The following is an 18280-nucleotide window of genomic DNA, read 5'->3' as shown; positions in this document are numbered from 1 at the left end:
CGTCGGGTACCTTTTGAAGGTTTCCCCCTCGAGAAACACAAAAAAAAGGTTTAAACATACCTGTTTTAATCTTGTTTTAGAATGTTGGGAGTTTTTAAGACAAACATTAAAACATGAGTACTAGTTTTAGTCAAAGAATACTTGAATATGAACGAGTATGAAAAATATTTTCTACGAATAACTCTGTTTGTTTTATCTCAGTAATTTACTGGTATGAAAATGTTTGGTGGGTACTTGATATGTTGGTATGTGAATTTTGCGGTTAATTTTTTTTTGTTTCGCTCAATTTATATCGATATATCATTTAGCAGTGATAGCCTAGTGGTTAAGAAACTCGGCCTCTTGATCGACGGGTACGAGGTTCAAATCCCAGGCTCCAAACCTCAATTTTTTTAAAGTTATATGCGTATTAGAAATTAATTATCACTTGCTTAAACAGTGAAGGAAAACATCTTGAGGAAACCGGCATATATGAGAAATCTAAAAAAAAAATAAAAAAAGTTTCAAAGGTATGCGAAGTCTACCAATACGCACTTGGCCAGCGCGGTGGACTATGGCCTAATTCTTCACATTATGAGAGTAGATCCGTGCCCAGCAATGGGACAGTGGGTTGTTGATGATTGATATATCATTTAAAACGATATTCATATAATTTAGTATTTAATATCACAATTAAGTAGTGATGAGTTCATAACAGTTTCATAAGACATAACGTGGTCAATCTATTACTGTCGTGTGAGTTGATGACTTCCCACATCTTTGAGAACACTTTTTTTTAAGAATTTGTACGATTTGAAGTTTTTCTTTGACTGCTAGAGCAAGTAATAATATCTAACGGAAAACGGGAGTGCGTGCCTAGGGTTTTGTACCACAAATCCTCTGATTGAGAGGCCGAGTGTGATCAAAGTCTTCTTGAAGGTAGTCATGTATAAATATAGTCACATATACGGTACAGAGTAACGATATTACAATTATACGTAAGTAAGTACACACTAGTGATTATTATGACTCTATTCCTGTTATTAAACTGTTCTTGCTGAAGTCTCCGACCCGAATGCCGCTCTCTGTTAACTCGAGCGTCGTCATATCATCCCTACTTGACATCCCCACTGCATCTATGTTTGAACTGTAGTAATCAAATGAGTGACTTATTATTTTAAAGTACTAACATAAATATAAAATGCGATATTCAAGCTTCGTATTAACGACGGTAACACGAGTAACAACCAATAGTATTTGTTTTATAAAATAGGAGTAGCAAACGAGCGTGCAGTCCACCTGATGGTAAGTGGCTACTGTCGCCTATGGACATCTGCAATCAACACGCAAATAAGATTAGATATTCCTACCTGTAGCCTTACCATGAGTTTTCAAAACATCCTACAATTTTACGTTCATCCTACAATCCATTTTTCTGTTCCATTTGCTTAGTAGACTGAGTAAACCTAACAATAAGTAAGTGCTCAAGTCTTTTTGTCTACCTGTTCGCAAAAACATAAGGCGCCATTTGTCAATTTAGACATTTAATGTTACGTTACTGACACTATAGTTCTGATACAATCCGCTGATTGGAAATTGTATGGGCAAATACGTAAACAAATACCAAAACAGTCATATTTTTCAAAACGTAAAAACTCATGGTAAGGGTACTGGAGTCAGCCGCAGATGAGCCGAGACCCTGAGGACTAAGCGCGCCTCGGAAAAGTATGTCTTCTTTACACTCTTGAAGTCAGTACACAGCAGCGCTTAACACTGCTGTTATTAGGCAGAAATAGGTAGTCAATCCTTACGTTAATTTGCTTACTAACAACTTATTTGACTAACTTACTCCCGCGTGGCGGGGCGGTCACCATACCGGTCTGACGCGCAAAGGGTCCCGGGTTCGATCCCCGGCCAGACAGATATCTAAATGATAAATTTAGATTTCTGTTTCTGGGTCTGGGTGTTTGTGTATTTGTCTATGTGTGTATTCATGGCAACTACGACACAGGGAATCCTAGTGTGGGGCTGTGAGTGTGGAAAGCGTTTATTTAGTTTATTTATTTTATTTGCTTACTAAAATATAACGTTAATATCTTTATTATCTACAGGAAGTAAACATTTTGTTCTATCATAGTTTATATTATCTGTATCTGGTTTTTTACCTTGAACCGGCGTTAAGTAATGAGGGTGTTGCAACATTTATTAGAAAATAAAAGTAAATACAGTTTTCCATTGTTTGTAGTATTAGTTTATTACAATAACTATTTATTTTTACGAACATACAACAATAACTATGCTTGCTAACGGGAATAATGTGTTTTAGACTTAATTTACGGCTTTGGAGATGGTAGAAAACCCTTTGTGGTTCCACTCCAGAGGCATCACCGTCACACCTATTTCTGCCTCATAAGAGCAGTGTTAAACGCTGCTGTGTTCTAGTTTGAAGGGTATGGTAAGGGAGACATACTTTTCCGAGGCGTTCCAGCTTAGTCCTCAGGGGTAGCGGCGCATCTATGGCCGACCTCAGGTACGATTATCTAAACCTAACTAGGGTTGATTACAGATCCATAGGCGGCAGTAGCCACTTACCATCAGGTAAACTCCATACTTGTCTGTTTCTCCTATATTATAAAAAGAAAAAAACATTTACTTAGCTCAAAAATCTAATTCTAAAGATATCTGGTTAAAATCACCTCAATTGTTCCCACTGCGCCCCAATTCCACGTTACTACGATCCTTAAATAACCACAAGCGAGGTTGAGTTATAGACTGTTAATTTGCTAACCTTTTGGCAACATTCAAAGTACACTGTCATCATCATCAACCCATTATTGTCCCACAGCTGGGCACGGGTCTCCTCTCAGAATGAGAAGGAGTAGGCCATAGTCCACCGCGCTGGCCAAGTGCGTATTGATGGACGTCACATACCTTTGAAAACTTGTTTTTTTTTTTAAGAATTCTCAGGTGTGCAGGTTTCCTCACGATGTTTTCCTTAACCGTTTAAGCAAGTGATAATTAACTTCTAATACGCACATAACTTCGAAAAATCAGAGGCGCGTGCCTGGGATTTGAACCTCGGACCCCTCGATAGAGAGGCCGAGTTACTGCTTCTCTCTCAGAACGCAAGAGTCGAACCGCAAAGGGTTCAACATTAAAATACCCCAAGAAGTATATAAATTATTTAGTACTGTGTACCTATATACCTAACATATTATATTACTAGTAAAACGTGTCTCATATTCATTCCGCTCTCCTTCAGAAACTAACGAAGGAAAATACCAACATTTTTATTTTCCATCGCATATTTTCCTTTCATTCGAGTTTTCTCCGTCTCAATTATGAGATTGCCGACTTAATTCAAGAAGCCAGAGCTATTTCTTTTCGTTTCAAACTGTGTTTAACCGGGACCGTTGGCCGGGCGGTTCGAGCTCCCACTCTTGAACGGTAGTTGGCCTGCGATGAGGAATAGATGTTTCCAGTAGTGAGACTGGAAAGATGACCCACGTGGAGCGGTCACTATACCGGTGATGCGCAGAAGGTCTCAGGTTTGATCCCCGGCGAGACGGACATCTAAATGATGAACTTAGTTTTTCTGTTTCTGGATCAAATTGTTTGTGTATTCGTCTATGCATGTATCCATTGTGCCCACGACACAGGAAATCCTAGTGTGAGACATACTTTTGCGAGGCGTTCCAGCTTAGTCCTCAGGAGTAGCGGCGCATCTGTGGCCGACCTCGAGTAGGACTATCTAATCCTATCTGGGGTTGATTACAGATGTCCATGGGCGGCAGTAGCCACTTACCATCAGGTGGACTGCATGCTCGTCTGCTACTCCTATGTTATAAAAAAAGCTATAAATAGAAAGCGTCTTTCTTTAGAGAAATATTGATGTTGAATCCAGCGGCACGACCGCCACACCTTTTTCTGCCTAACAGCAGTGTTGTGTCATGGTTTGAAGCGTGTGGTACTGGAGGCACATTTTTCCGAGGCGTTCCAGCGTAGACATCAGAAAGAAAGAAAGAAAAACATTTATTCCGATAATTGCAACACAAATGAAATACTATAATATAGAGAGACAAAAAAATAACAATCATCAGGGGGAACGGCACACACATAGTGCACACACATAGTGCACATAGTGCACATCTATGGTCGAAACTGGGTTCGACCATAGATGTGCACTAGTACTAGTACTACCTGGGTAGGAAAGTACTCTTATCGAGGGTTGATTACAGATGCCCATGGGTCGCCCATGCCTCGATTACTCATCTGCCACTCCTATATTTTAAAAGTTATGCCCTTTTCAACACAAATATAGAAAACAAACATGGCTATCATTCACAAAACAAGTGCTCACCTAATATTAATTTTGTTAATGAATCGTCAAACACAAGCGATACTGACACACAAACATTGACAATGACAGCGAAAGATAAACGTAAACCGATATTGGTACAATTTGGATAATTCGCTTCGCAAACAGTGCTAATACACGGTTACAAATTACAAATGACATGGGTATAAAATTGGCGAAGTGCGAATCGATCGACACGGAGGGTTTCGTACCACCGAAATTTCTACTTTATTTTTAGTGTTTGTTATTGTTTTTTTTTATAATATAGGAGCAACAGACGAGCATGCAGTCCACCTGATGGTAAGTGGCTACTGCCGCCCATGGGCATCTGTAATCAATCCCAGATAGGATTAGGTATTCCTACCTGAGGTCGGCCACAGATGCGCCGCTACCCGAGACGACTAAGCTGGAACGCCTGGGAAAAGTATGTCTCAGTTACCACACCCTTCAAAACGGAACACAGCCGCGCTTAACACTGCTGTTATTAGGCAAAAATAGGTATTTGCTAAAGTAGTAATGCATGGTGAAAATTTGAACTGTTTATCTATTCGTTTTACGGTTCAATATATAAAGGGAAAAACGCCAAAAAAAACTTGAAGTTCTTGTGTGGAGATTGGAGACCCTTAGTTGTTTATTTTCAAGCATTTTTATTTTTTGTATTTATTGTTATAGCGGTCATCGTTATACTTACATAGTAACTATTTATTAATCTGTGATTATACGTAATAATCTGTAATAAAATCAAGTAACTATCAATTACGGTTTAGGTTATAGAGTCCTGTGACATACTCACAGACGGCCAGACAGCGGAGGCTTAGTAAAAGGGTTTTTATCCTTTTGTACCCTTTGGGCCCGAACCCTAAAAAATAAAAGACGAAAAAGACTGTTTTCTTTGGTTTGTATTTCATTAGTGGTATACAAATCTAAATATACACATTATCTGGTAATTGTATTTCTTAACTATCGAACAAGCAACAACAAATCAAAATAAAAGTCTTATTCAACGAATTTTCTATCTTATATCCCTGTTTATAAGAGTCATGCCGCGCCATAGTGAAATGAAAGTATAAAACCAAATAGATTACCGTTCAGACCGAGTTTAATTGTTCAAATAGGTAATAAATGTCGAGAAGTTTATGTGTTTAACATATGCGTGAATTTGTTGATATTGGAAGATTTGTTTTTCAGTTGCAAAAACTAGTGTGCCGTCCAACTGATGCCAATCTTTTTTTGAAAAACTTCTTTAGCGGTGTTGTGCATTTTTGTGATGTGTAAAAATGTTAAACTCGCATCAGAACATGTGGCCTGATCGAAAATTCGTAAGATGGCATAGCAAACTGCAAAAGTCATGATGTTATTCGGTCAGCATAGAAAAAATATTCAATTGGTGTCAGATTATTTTTTATCTATACTAATCTATACTTAATAATAATAATAATAATATAAAGAGGAAAACTTTGTTTGTTTGATTATAAAGAATAGGCTCAAAAACTACTGGACCGATTTTAAATATTCTTTCACCATTCGGAACCTACATTATCCACGAGTAACATAGGCTATATTTTATATGAAATATATTTGATAAGTAGATTTTGAGATAATAGATTTTGTACAAAGTTTCCCGGGTCATCTAGTTTATTATATTTTATTATTCAGGTTAGATTTCGAAAGTTTTACTTCTACGGGCACTCCCGGAGTGCAACCTATAGATTGTTTTACGTGGGGAAACCCTGCATAGGTTCCTTTCAGCTCACATATTTGATTCATATAAAACGTTCTTTTCGTAAACTATATTTCGTATGCCATGAACATAAGTCAGTGTCAAATATCAATCGCATTTTTTTATTTTATAGCTACACTGTAGTTGCACTTTTTAGATTTCTTTTTTTTTTAACAATATTCTGGCGTAACTGAGTGTGATTTTGTTGAAGTGTTTTCTCATTATAGGTGCTTATTCAACTCGCCAATCTTAAGTTGCTATTTTGTCGAGCAATTTCGACTGCAATGACGCTGTAATAAGAAACAGTTCGCGCCTTCGTGAAACGACACGTATAAACGAGAAATAGATTAACGCAGCATTTAATTGTTCAAGTAGGCAGTAAACTAAATATAGTTTACGAGTGACGTCAATACTCAATACTGATTATCGATGATCTGCTATTGTTTTGTGGCTTTCGTGGGTTAGTCATGGCCTAATTCAAGGTAATCTTATCTTTTTCTTTAAATTTTCTTTACTTTATTTTGATTTTTTTAAATAGTTTCTATTTTCATCCTTTGAAGAATTCATATACAGAGTGTAATATTATATATTTTAGTTTTGACAACGAAGTAAAACATCGTGAGACAAACTGCGTGCATGAGAGATCTTTATCAAAAGGTCTCCTTTGAGATGACCGCGCCCAACAGTGGGACGGTAATGGGTTGACGATTATATATATTGTAATCATGTTATCACTATAACACCTTATTGTGAAGATGATAGACTATATTCAATTTTTTTCATCATTTTTTTTGTTTTTTATTTGAGTAGCAGACGAGCACGCCGTCCACCTGATGATAAGTGGCTACTGCCGCCCATGAACATCTGCAATCAATCATGTAGGATTAGATATTCCTACCTGAGGTCGGCCGCAGATGCACCGCTACCCCTGAGGACTAAGCTGGAACGCCTCGTAAAAGTCTGTCTCCCTTACCAAGCCCATTGTATTTATTGATTACATCTTTTATTTCGAAAAAAAATTGTGAGCCGTCACGGGACGCCTGGCAGACATTGACATTGGTGAAACATTGAAATTATTTTGTAAAAGTAATATGCAGAAAAGAACATATTGTGATAGGAACTAAATATGTCATAATGATAAAATAAAATATTACGATTTTTTTTCAGATAACGATGACTATTTATTGAATAAACATTTATTTTCATTAAATACAAAAATTTACCAATTTATTTCAAATCGTGACTACTTAATTCGCACAGTCGATTGCGCATGGCGACGCGTCGCCACACCGTACACACTACTGCATATAGACTGTATATATATACCATCGTATAGCGTGGTGACGCGTCGCCACGGCATGCGTCGCCACGCCAGAAATCGGTTTTACGTGCGGCTATAGATGTTTCACATCAATACTGCTAAAAGCAGAATGCAGTAATGCTGAAATATGTCGAAGCTTTGAGGCTTAAACTCAACACTAAAATCCGCACTGGACGTAGGTGGACCTGACAGATTTAGCTAAATTTAGTCTATTCAAAACCGATATTGCACCGAATATTTGATATATTTCGAATATTTCGAATATTCCAGTATTAAGGTAACAATGAATACTGATTTTCCCTCTCATAGCACCGACACTATAATTCCCGGAATTTTGAACAGCTTATAGTCCGATTCATAATTGGGTGTCCAAAATGTAAACAAAGGTTTTTGACAATATTAAATTAATACATCGATAATAAAATAATAATCTAAATAAATTAAAATCAATTCACATTTTCCAATATTTATATTAACTCAATTTCATTTCATACAAAACAAGATTTATGAGAGAAAATTAAATTGTGATAATGGTCACACAATCGGCATCCAACACATTTTTTGTGCCGCCATTTTTAAGTTTCGTAGTTGATATTATTCAATTTTTGTGATCGTGATCGAACTCGATTTTTTTCTAGTTTTCTTAGCGCGTTTTTTTTAATTGTGTGCAGTTATTAAGTTTTTGTTTTAAGTATGTTGAATTTTGTGAAACTTTTCGTTTCTTGTTAATTTGTTAAGGTTTACAATACCTGTAATCGAATTTTGACAATGACATTTCTTTGTTTACATTTTGGACACCTAATTATGAATCAGACTATAGGTACATAGTCAAATACTAAAAACTAAATCCAATTTATGAGCAGTGATAGCCTAGTGGTTAAGAAACTCGGCCTCTCGATCGAGGGGTCCGAGGTTCAAATTCCGGGCACGCACCCCTGATTTATGTGCGTATTAGAAATTAATTATCACTTGCTTAAACGGTGAAGGAGAACATTGTGAGGAAACCTGCATACCTGAGAGATTTATATAAAAAATCTCAAAGGTATGTGAAGTCTACTAATATGCACTTGTCCAGTGCGGTGGACTATGACCTAATCCTTCTCATTCTGAGAGGAGACCCGTGCCTAGCAGTGGGATGATGATGATGATGATGAAATACAATTTATTAGATCAGTATCAAACGCAACTTCTCAAAAATAGGCGTGGCGGTGAACTTCCCCGGTAGAACTATACTGTTTCTACCTTTTCAAAATATTTGTTTTCAAAATGGTGGTACCTGATGGTATGTGACTATTTCCGTTGGACTGTAATCAACTCCCAGATAAGATTACTTTCTTATCTGAGGTCGGCCACAAATACTCCGCTCCTACAAAAAGTATGCCCCCCTCACCATACCCTTCAAAGCAGAACAAAGCAGCGCTAAACACTGCAGTTATTAGGCAGAAATAGGTGTCGCGCTAATGCCCGCTGGAGACAAACTATAGTGGTTTCTACCTTCAAATTAACCCGGTATTAAACGCACGAACTTCACATTACAAGTAGGATTTGGTGTGATATCTCCCCGGTAGAACTATGCTGTTTCTACCTTTCCGATATAATTAGTTATCTTATATATAAAATTCTCCGAAACGGCTTTATCGATTTTCACCAAATTTTATATGCATATTCAGTAGGTCTGAGAATCGACTACTATCTATTTTTCACGCCCCTAAGTGATAAGGGTTGTTAATCCTTAACATTTTTTTTATTTATATGGCAGCTAGTAATAAATAAAAGTAATAATATATATGCCAATATTTAAAAATAAAGATGAGTGAAGCGGTGGACTTAACTTGTTCAAATATAAAGTTATCTTTTTTATCTACCAAATTTTTGTTATCGGTTTAATATAAAAGTTATTGTCGCGTACCTAATATAAAACTTATCGCGAGGCGGGTAAATATGAACTTTATTATCTGTATGAACTTTACATAGTCTAAGTAATTACAGTATTATGAAGCTACGTACGTTTCAGATTATTGTGGTTTATCCAAAGGAATTTTGCGAAGTAAGATATATCTTCTTTTATTTTCCGTTCCTGTAGTGCCGGGACCAGAATAGGGCTACGACATCCCCGGTCTGTTGTAAGAGGCGATAAAAAGGGGGCTTCCGGGATTGCAGGCGCCCGGCCAGCGAACCCGGGATAGGCGACGGTACGAGTATGTGTGGTCACATACCGTCATACTCACCAGACGGTGTGGCGAGCGTCATGCTCTCGATTGCGTTCCTTTGGAGATCCTGGAGTTCTCCACTATGCGCTGAGGTCGGCCACTGGGGTTTTAGTGCGGTAAAAATCCCACGTAACCACGTCGGATACCTTTTGAAGGTTCCCCCCTCGTAAGCAAAAAAAGTTATATCTTCTTTTATTAAACGAACGCCACAGAAGGTGGGTAATGTTTTGCGATGTTTATATATTATATGTACAATAACAATGTATATCATAACAAACATGTTAATAACGTAATTTTATTTTTAAATTTAGTTATAGTAGTTTAAACACAAATGGATCCGCCATCTTGGGGAGGCCGCCATATAGTTTGACCTGAAGTTACTGATTTCAGTAATTTTATTTAAATAACATCATAAAAATCCAATGAAACTAAAATTTTCTATTCAAGAATATTTAAAAGGTGATTAGTATTTAATAAAATTTTACTTGTAAAGTTGATTTAGAATGTTAGACAAGAATAACGCACTAACAAATTCAAAAATGAACATCAAATTACATCTAATGATTCTTTGAAAGTTTTAATTATTTTCGTTACTTCGAATAACGCTAGCTTCATAAAGTACTTGTTGTAACTAAAAATGTAAACTATTTTCTTGTTAGTTCATACATGAGTGCTTTTGTGTTCTGATTTCCACACTCTATACTCACAGCCCCTCACTACGATTCCCTGTATCGTGGGTGCTATGGACACACACAGAGACAAATACACAAACACCCAGACCCAGAAACTAAAACGTAAAATAATCATTTAGAATTCTGTCTGGCCGGGAATCGAACCCGGGACCCTCTCCGCGTCAGACCAGCACGGAACCTTTCCGTCACGCGGGTCGTCAAGATTTCGTTGGTGTATTTATTATTTTCAAAAAAGGGCATTATTATTATCGACAAAGGGCGTCCAGAGGAACACTATGGCCGCCTATGAACACCTGTAATCTACCCCAATTATGGTTACATTTCTATTTAAGGTCGCTCACAGATGCGCCGCTACCCCTGAAAACTAAGCTGGAAGGCCTCTGACAATTATTACCTTTACCACACCCTTCAAACCAGAACACAGCACCGATTTACACTACTGTTATAAGGCAGAAATAGTTGTGGCGGCGATGCAGCCAGATTCGAACCACACGGATTATATCACATTTATGCGTATTATTGAAGACAACTGCAATGTGTGCAGTTAATGACAGTGATACAGTGATTGGATTACCATTATGCTCACTTATTTTCACGTATGTATAATCGACATTTCCTCGCTTATATAAACTCGTTAATCGTCAGTGGTGAGATTCATACCTTATCGTGGTATCCGAAAAGTTATTATTTCATGACTGTCAAATTCTTGTTCTTTAATTACATAAAATCGCTTCTGATAAGTTACAAAGTTGTACGGGTTCACTAATTTACCGAATTATGATTTTATATTTAATTTAGTACTTTTGCAGTTAGATTTATATGATCATATTTTTATTATTAAATCTTGTATTTTTATTTAAGTATTTGTCATGCACGGGCTAGTAATTTAGTTCTAATAGTTACTTGTATCTACTTCAAATATCAACATTATATGAATACTATAACGACCCAGCATACGTTGTGTTGCCATATAAATAAAAAAATGTTAAGGGTGAACAACTCTTATCACTTAGGGGTATGAAAAATAGATAGTAGCCGATTCTCAGACCTACTGAATATGCATGTAATTTTTTTGAAAATCGGTAAAGCCGTTTCGGAGGAGTACGGTAACTAACATTGTGAAATGAGAAATTTATATATAAGATATTATTCAGTAAGGTGGTAGAATTGTATGCGGTTCTTTTTTGGACCACTCTGACCACTTACCATCAAGTATATAAAGTAGTAGAACCTTTATGGTTAGACTTCGGAGATATACAAAGATAAATAAATCTTCGGAGATATATAAAGCGTTCAACTTAGTCGTTAGGGATTACAAAGCATTGGATCTTATCTTATCTAGGGTTAATTAAAAATGTCCACAGCATATTTTAACAGCTAGGTAGCCTTGTGATTGAAATTCGGCCTAATGAAGGGTTCGAGGTTCGAATCTCTGATGTTTTGAAGTTATGTGCGTATTAGAAAATCGACTTACCGCACTAACCCAAAGAGGACTCCGGGATCTCCAAAGGAACGCGACCGGAGTCCTCTCAGCGCACTGCCCCGTCGGGCTCCGCCCAGGTGATTTTGTATCACCACACCGTCTCGTCTTTACGATGGAATGCGACCACACATGCCACCGTCCTTCCCGGGGTAGCTAGCCGGGCGGTTCGAGCTCCCACTTCCGGTTCCCGGTTGCCGCCCGCAACCCCGAAAGCCCCTCTTAGTCGCCTTTTACGACAGGCAGGGGATACCGTAGCCCTATTCTGGTCCTGGAACTACAGGGACAAATTATCACTTACTCGCACGATAACCTGCATATCTGAGACATTTAAAAAAAAGTTTTCAAGTTCTCTACCAATACGCACTTGACCAGTGCGGTAGACATCAGCAGCGGGACAGTAATGGGTTGACAACTATTACAGATGTCCATGGGGTAGTAGGTACTTAACTACTTTTGTCCCTGTAGTTCCGGGACTAGAATAGGGCTACGGTAACTCCTGCCTGTCGTAAGAGGCGACTAAAAGGGGGCTTCCGGGGTTGCGGGCGGCAAGAGTGGGAGCTCTAGCCGTCCAGTAAGCGATCCCGGGAAGGACGGCGGTATGTGTGGTCGCATAGCGTCGTGTACACCAAATGGTGCGGGAGGAGCGAAAACTGCGGCAGAGCCCGATCGGGGCATCGCGCTTGGAGGACTCCGGTTGCGTTCCGTCGGAGATCCCGGAGTTCTCCAACAAGCGTTGAGGACGGCCACCGGGGGGGTTTTAGTGCGGTAAGAATCCCACATAACCCGGCGTCGCTCCCACGTCGTCGGGTACCTTTTGAAGGTTTCCCCCTCGTCAAGAAAAAAAAAAAAAAAAGGTACTTAACTACTTTGTCCTTTTAGTTCCGGGACTAGAATAGGGCTACGGTATACTCTGCCTGTCGTAAGAGGCGACTAAAAGGGGGCTTCCGGGGTTGCCGGCGGCAAGAGTGGGAGCTCGAACCGTCCGGAGAGCAACCCTGGGAAGAACGGCGGCATGTGTGGTCGCATGCCGTCGTAAACACCACGTGTGCGGGAGGAGCGCAAAGTGCTCCCCCCAGGGCATAGCCCGACCGGGGCATCGCGCTCGGAGGACTCCGGTTGTGTTCCATTGGAGATCCCGGAGTTCTCCACCAAGCGCTGAGGACGGCCACCGGGGGGGTTTTAGTGTGGTAAAAATCCCACATAACCCGGCGTCGCTCCCACGTCGTCGGGTACCTTTTGAAGGTTTCCCCCTCGAAAAAAAAAAAAAAAAAGTTGCTTAACTACTTACCATTACGATTACATGCTTGTTTCATACGTCTATATTATAAAAAGAATTCGCCAAATACGAGTCGAACCCGCACACGGAGGCTTCCGTACCACCATATGTTCATTACTTTTTACTTATTTTTATTCATTTTATTATTTTCAACAATACTTAATTATGACACAACAATAGATGTCGTTGGGGTGATGATTAATGATACGTAAACAACGTATAATAAATTTAAAATAACTATATTAAAATATGTTTTATGGCTCTTATTTGTATTATAATACTCGTATAAGTTATCTATACTAATATTATAAAGAGGAAAACTTTGTTTGTTTGTTTGATTGTAATGAATAGGCTCAAAAACTACTGGACCTATTTTAAAAATTCTTTCACCATTCGAAAGCTACATTATACACGAGTAACATAGGCTGTATTTTATATGAAATATATTTTGAGGCGGTACAAAGTTTGCCGGGTCAGCTAGTTATATTAATAAACGGATTGTAAAAAATTCAACTGTCTTCTTAGGACGGTTTAACAGTTAGATTGATAAATGGCGAAAAATACCGGTTTGTTGTATGGGTACCTCCTTTAATATTCAACTTTATTTTATTTTAAGTTTTGTTTTAGCGGCCTCCGTTATACATCCTCTGTAATTTCAAGTGTCTACCTATTACTGTTCCGGAGATAGAGCCCTGACAGACGGACAGACGGACAGACAGCGAAGTCTTAGTAATAGAGTTCTGTTTTTACCCTTTGGGAACGGAACCTAAAAGAACCTAAAAAGAAGAAAAAACATACGCGACAAATAGATAACCTCTCTTCATTTGGGAAGTCGATTAAAAATTAAAGCCATTATAAAGCCATTATAATAAAGGTGTTGGCGGTTTCCATATTCAATTAAAAAATAACTACGAAACATAAAAGAAAAATAATTGTATTTTTAAAAAGCAGAAACACAGGAATTTTTTAGGACTTAAAAATAATGTGACTTCCTTCGGCTGCTTGGCATTCTTGAAACAGAACCTGCAGATTCTGGAAAACTCGTTGAAAAGTTGTTCTCGGTATTTTCTTAGTTTCCTCAACAATATTCCTCTTCAGCTGTTCTAAATTGGTCGGATTATTCTCGTAGACCACCGATTTGAGATAGCCCCATAAAAAATAATCGCATGGAGAGAGGTCGGGTCGAGATCGAGATAAAAAAAAAATGTGAGCCGTCACGGGACGCCTAGCAGATGTGAAACCTCGACATTATTTTGTAAAAGTAATATGCAGAAAAGAACATATTGTGATAGGAACTAAATATGTCATAATGATAAAATAAAATATTACGATTTTTTTCCAGATAACGATGACTATTTATTGAATTCGATTGCGCATGGCGACGCGTCGCCACACCGTACACACTACTGCATATAGACTGTATATATATACCATCGTATAGCGTGGCGACGCGTCGTCACGGTATGCGTCGCCACGCCAGAAATCGGTTTTACGTGCAGCTATAGATGTTTCACATCAATAAGTTGTTTAGTACATCTAGCATCTTCATTTACACTTAATAATAGTGGCTATTTCATGTGAGTTGATGAGAGGGAGTGTCTACGATACAATGAATAGATCGTAATTACTTACTACCCTCCGCCAAGCTGCCGGGTTTACGGCCTCGTAATTGACTTTAGTGACTTCTATAACAAGTTTTAGGAGTATCCTTGGGTATGCGTATGGTATTTATAGGATGGGAGAGTGGATGTTTACACAGCTGGGTACAAAATAGGATTTTCCCTGTAGTCCCGGGACTAGAATAGGGCTACGGTATCCCCTGCCTGTCGTAAAAGGCGACTAAAAGGGGGTTTCCGGGATTGCGGGCGGCAAGAGTGGGAGATCGAGCCGTCCAACAAGCAACCCCGGGAAGGACGGCGGAGTGTGTGGCCGCATACCGTCGTAAATACCAGGTGTGCGGGAGGAGCGTAAATTGCTCCCCCAAGGGCAGAGTCCGATTGTCCCTGTAGTTTCGGGACCAGAATAGGGCTACGGTATCCCCTGCCTGTCGTAAGAGGCGACTAAAAGGGGGCTTCCAGGGTTGCGGGCGGTAAGTGTGGAAGCTCGAACCGCTCGGTAAGCGACCCGGGGAAGGGCGGCGGTATGTGTGGTCGCATACCGTCGTACACACCAGATGGTGTGGCGAGCGTCAAGCTCACCTGGGCAGAGCCCGACGGGGCAACGCGCTAAGAGGACTCCGGTTGCGTTCCTTTGGAGATCCCGGAGCCCTGTACGCAGCGCTGAGGACGGCCACCGGGGGGGTTTTAGTGCGGTAAAAATCCCACATAACCCTGCGTCGCTCCCACGGCGCCGGGTACCTTTTGAAGGTTTCCCCCTCGTGAACAAAAAAAAAAAAAAAAAGGGCAGAGTCCGATAGGAGCATCGCGCTCGGACTCCGGTTGTGTTCCATCGGAGATCAGATTCATTCCTACCCCTGACTAATGGAATGCCTCGAAAAAGGGTATGGTAAGGGAGACGTACTTTTCCGAGTTTCTTAGTCCTTAGGGGTAGCGGCGCATCTGTGGCCGACCTCAGGTAGGAATATCTAATCCTATCTGGGGTTGGTTACAGATGTCGATGAGCGGCAGTAGCCACTTACCATCAGGTGGACTGCATGCTCGTCTGCTACTCCTATATTATAAAAAGAGTAAGTCTCTGAAAACTCTTAAAGGCCTTACCTACGTGAGACGGGACTAATTACTACCAAGTGGACTGCTTGTTAGTGTACTACATCAACATCAAACAAAATAGAGAAATAGTGAAATTCGGATTGAAAATAGTAAAACCCAGCGAGTTTGTATTGTGCATCGCTTTCGTAAAATCGAAGAGATTTCCTTTTATAAACATTCAACAGGTTTTCGCAGAATTCCGCTTGTTTGTGAAGTATATTTAATTAACCAATCGTTCGTATTCAAGATTTAATTTCGATTTATTCCCGTATTGTTTTTGACAAATGCGCAACCTTATTGGAAAATAAAGAAAATGTTTTATATTGGCTTTAATTTTAAGTTATATGCGTATTAATAACTTGCCTAAACGGTGATGGAAAGCATCGTGAAAAAACCGGAACGCCTGAGAGTTCTTGAAAAGAAAGTTCTCAAGGGTGTGTGAAGTCCCCTAATCCGTACTTGGCTTATACCTCTACCTCTTTCAAAGACCCGTGTCAGTCAGTGGGACAGTAATGGGTTGACGGCGATATATGTACTTATGATACAGTGAGCGTAGAATAAGGGAAGTAACATACAAGCGAAAATTTGAAGATGATAGAACCTTTTGTGGTTCGACTCCGCAGCGGCACCGCCACACCTATTTTTACCTTAGGTATCTAATACTATCTGGGGTTGATTACGGATGTCCATGGGCGGCTGTAACCACTGAAACTGACGACAATCCGCGACTGTTTCGTAGGGTTCGCTGGCGTTCATAAATTATCGTTCCTTGGTAAAATGGTCTAAGATCCCGATATAAGAGAACATTCACCGAGCTGGTTAATGAATGAAAAGTATTTTAAATCGAATTGAATATGTTGATTCCAGTGAGTCAGTCAAACAGTCCAGAATATGATTTTTTTTCGATATTTTTTTTTCTTAGACATTTCACTGGTCTGGTTTATGGACAAATGACAGCGGGTATAGACAGGTAATCAAGTTGGCCTACCCAAGGACTGTGACAGGAAAAATAGTCAACCTAACGTTTGCATATTTTATATGCTTCATACTTTCGATTAGCATGTAATTTTTCTATTAACGAAACCAGTGAAATGTTTAAGAAAAAATATCATATTCTGGACTGAATTTTCTTTGTCAACCCATTTGCAATATATTGTTGACATGTTTAATTTGATATAAAAAACGTTTCATCCATTAACCAGCTCGGTGAAGGTCGTCCTACACTGGGATCCTCTACTATATTGTCGTATTCGTATTCATATTATATATGAGCCTATACTCGTATCATCAAATATTGACGGATTGAAATCAATTATCCGTGGAACATGTTTAATTAAGCGGTTTATTAGTTTCTATCAAAGGGATGTTTGGAATTGTTCGGTTATTACGAACAGGAAGTATGCGCGGGACAAACTGATAACAGTTTCCAACTAGATTAAAAATTCCATTGTAAGTAGCTTAATGAGTGGATTAATTTAATTACTCGTATATAGCAATATTGCTGTAAAAGTTGAGATGTTTATTTTGTATTATGATCGTGGCAAAAATTCGATACCCAACTGTGGAGTGTAATGTTTTTCGAGCTTACTGGTATGTATGTTCCATTATTTGGAATGTCCTACTCATCCATCCATCCATCAGCCTTTTGAGGTCCACTGCTGGACATAGGCCTCCCCTAATTGGCGCCACTCCAACCGGTCCTGTGCCCTTTGAATCCAGCGGTTTCCCGCCATCTTCTTCAGGTCGTCGGTCCACCTGGTCGGGGGGCGGCCTGAACTCCTTTTGCCTATGTGTGGTCGCCACTCGAGGACCTTTCTTCCCCATCGGTTATCGGTCCTCCGAGCGATATGGCCGGCCCATTGCCATGTTCTACTACTATGTCCTACTAACACAACCCAAATGTCATGTAGGATTTTACCATATTTATATGTTAAGCTCATACATTTTATGAGGTGTCGGTGGATTCGTCTAAATTGTGGTAGTAACATGGGCTCTATTTTAAAAAAAGTCGGGCTTTTTATTTTAATAATTGTTAGTTTCAATATGGAAGTAGCAACCAAGTATATCATCATCATCATCAACCCATTACTATCCCACTGCTGGGCACAACTTTGGAAATTTATTTTTTGAGATTTCTCAGGGATGCAGGTTTCCTCACAATGTTTTCCATCACCGTTGGAGCGAGTGATAATTAATTTATTTATAACAAGTAAACCTTTCGCTTGAATCGCTCTGTCCATTAAAAAAAACTGCTTCAAAGTCCGGTGCTTAGTTTTAAAGATCTAAGTGAACATGGGGACAGACAGCGGGAAGCGACTTTGTTTTATAATCTGATACGCACATCATTTCGAAAAATCAGAGGTGCGAGTCTGGGAATTGAACCTCGGACTCCTCGATTGAAAGGCCATTTTTTTATCACTGCTGCATGTAAGCATGTGGCCTTACTCTAGGTAAGTGGCCATTGCCGCCGGATATCTGTAATCAGCTCCAGATAGGATTGAAGTGGGCTTTGAGGTCGGTCATAGATGCGTTAA

The sequence above is a fragment of the Epargyreus clarus genome, unplaced genomic scaffold (genome assembly GCF_041222505.1).
Source record: "Epargyreus clarus isolate Ecla_fem2 unplaced genomic scaffold, WU_Ecla_fem_2.2 ptg000035l, whole genome shotgun sequence".
Taxonomy (NCBI): domain Eukaryota; kingdom Metazoa; phylum Arthropoda; class Insecta; order Lepidoptera; family Hesperiidae; genus Epargyreus; species Epargyreus clarus.
This window is presented reverse-complemented; position numbering follows the sequence as displayed.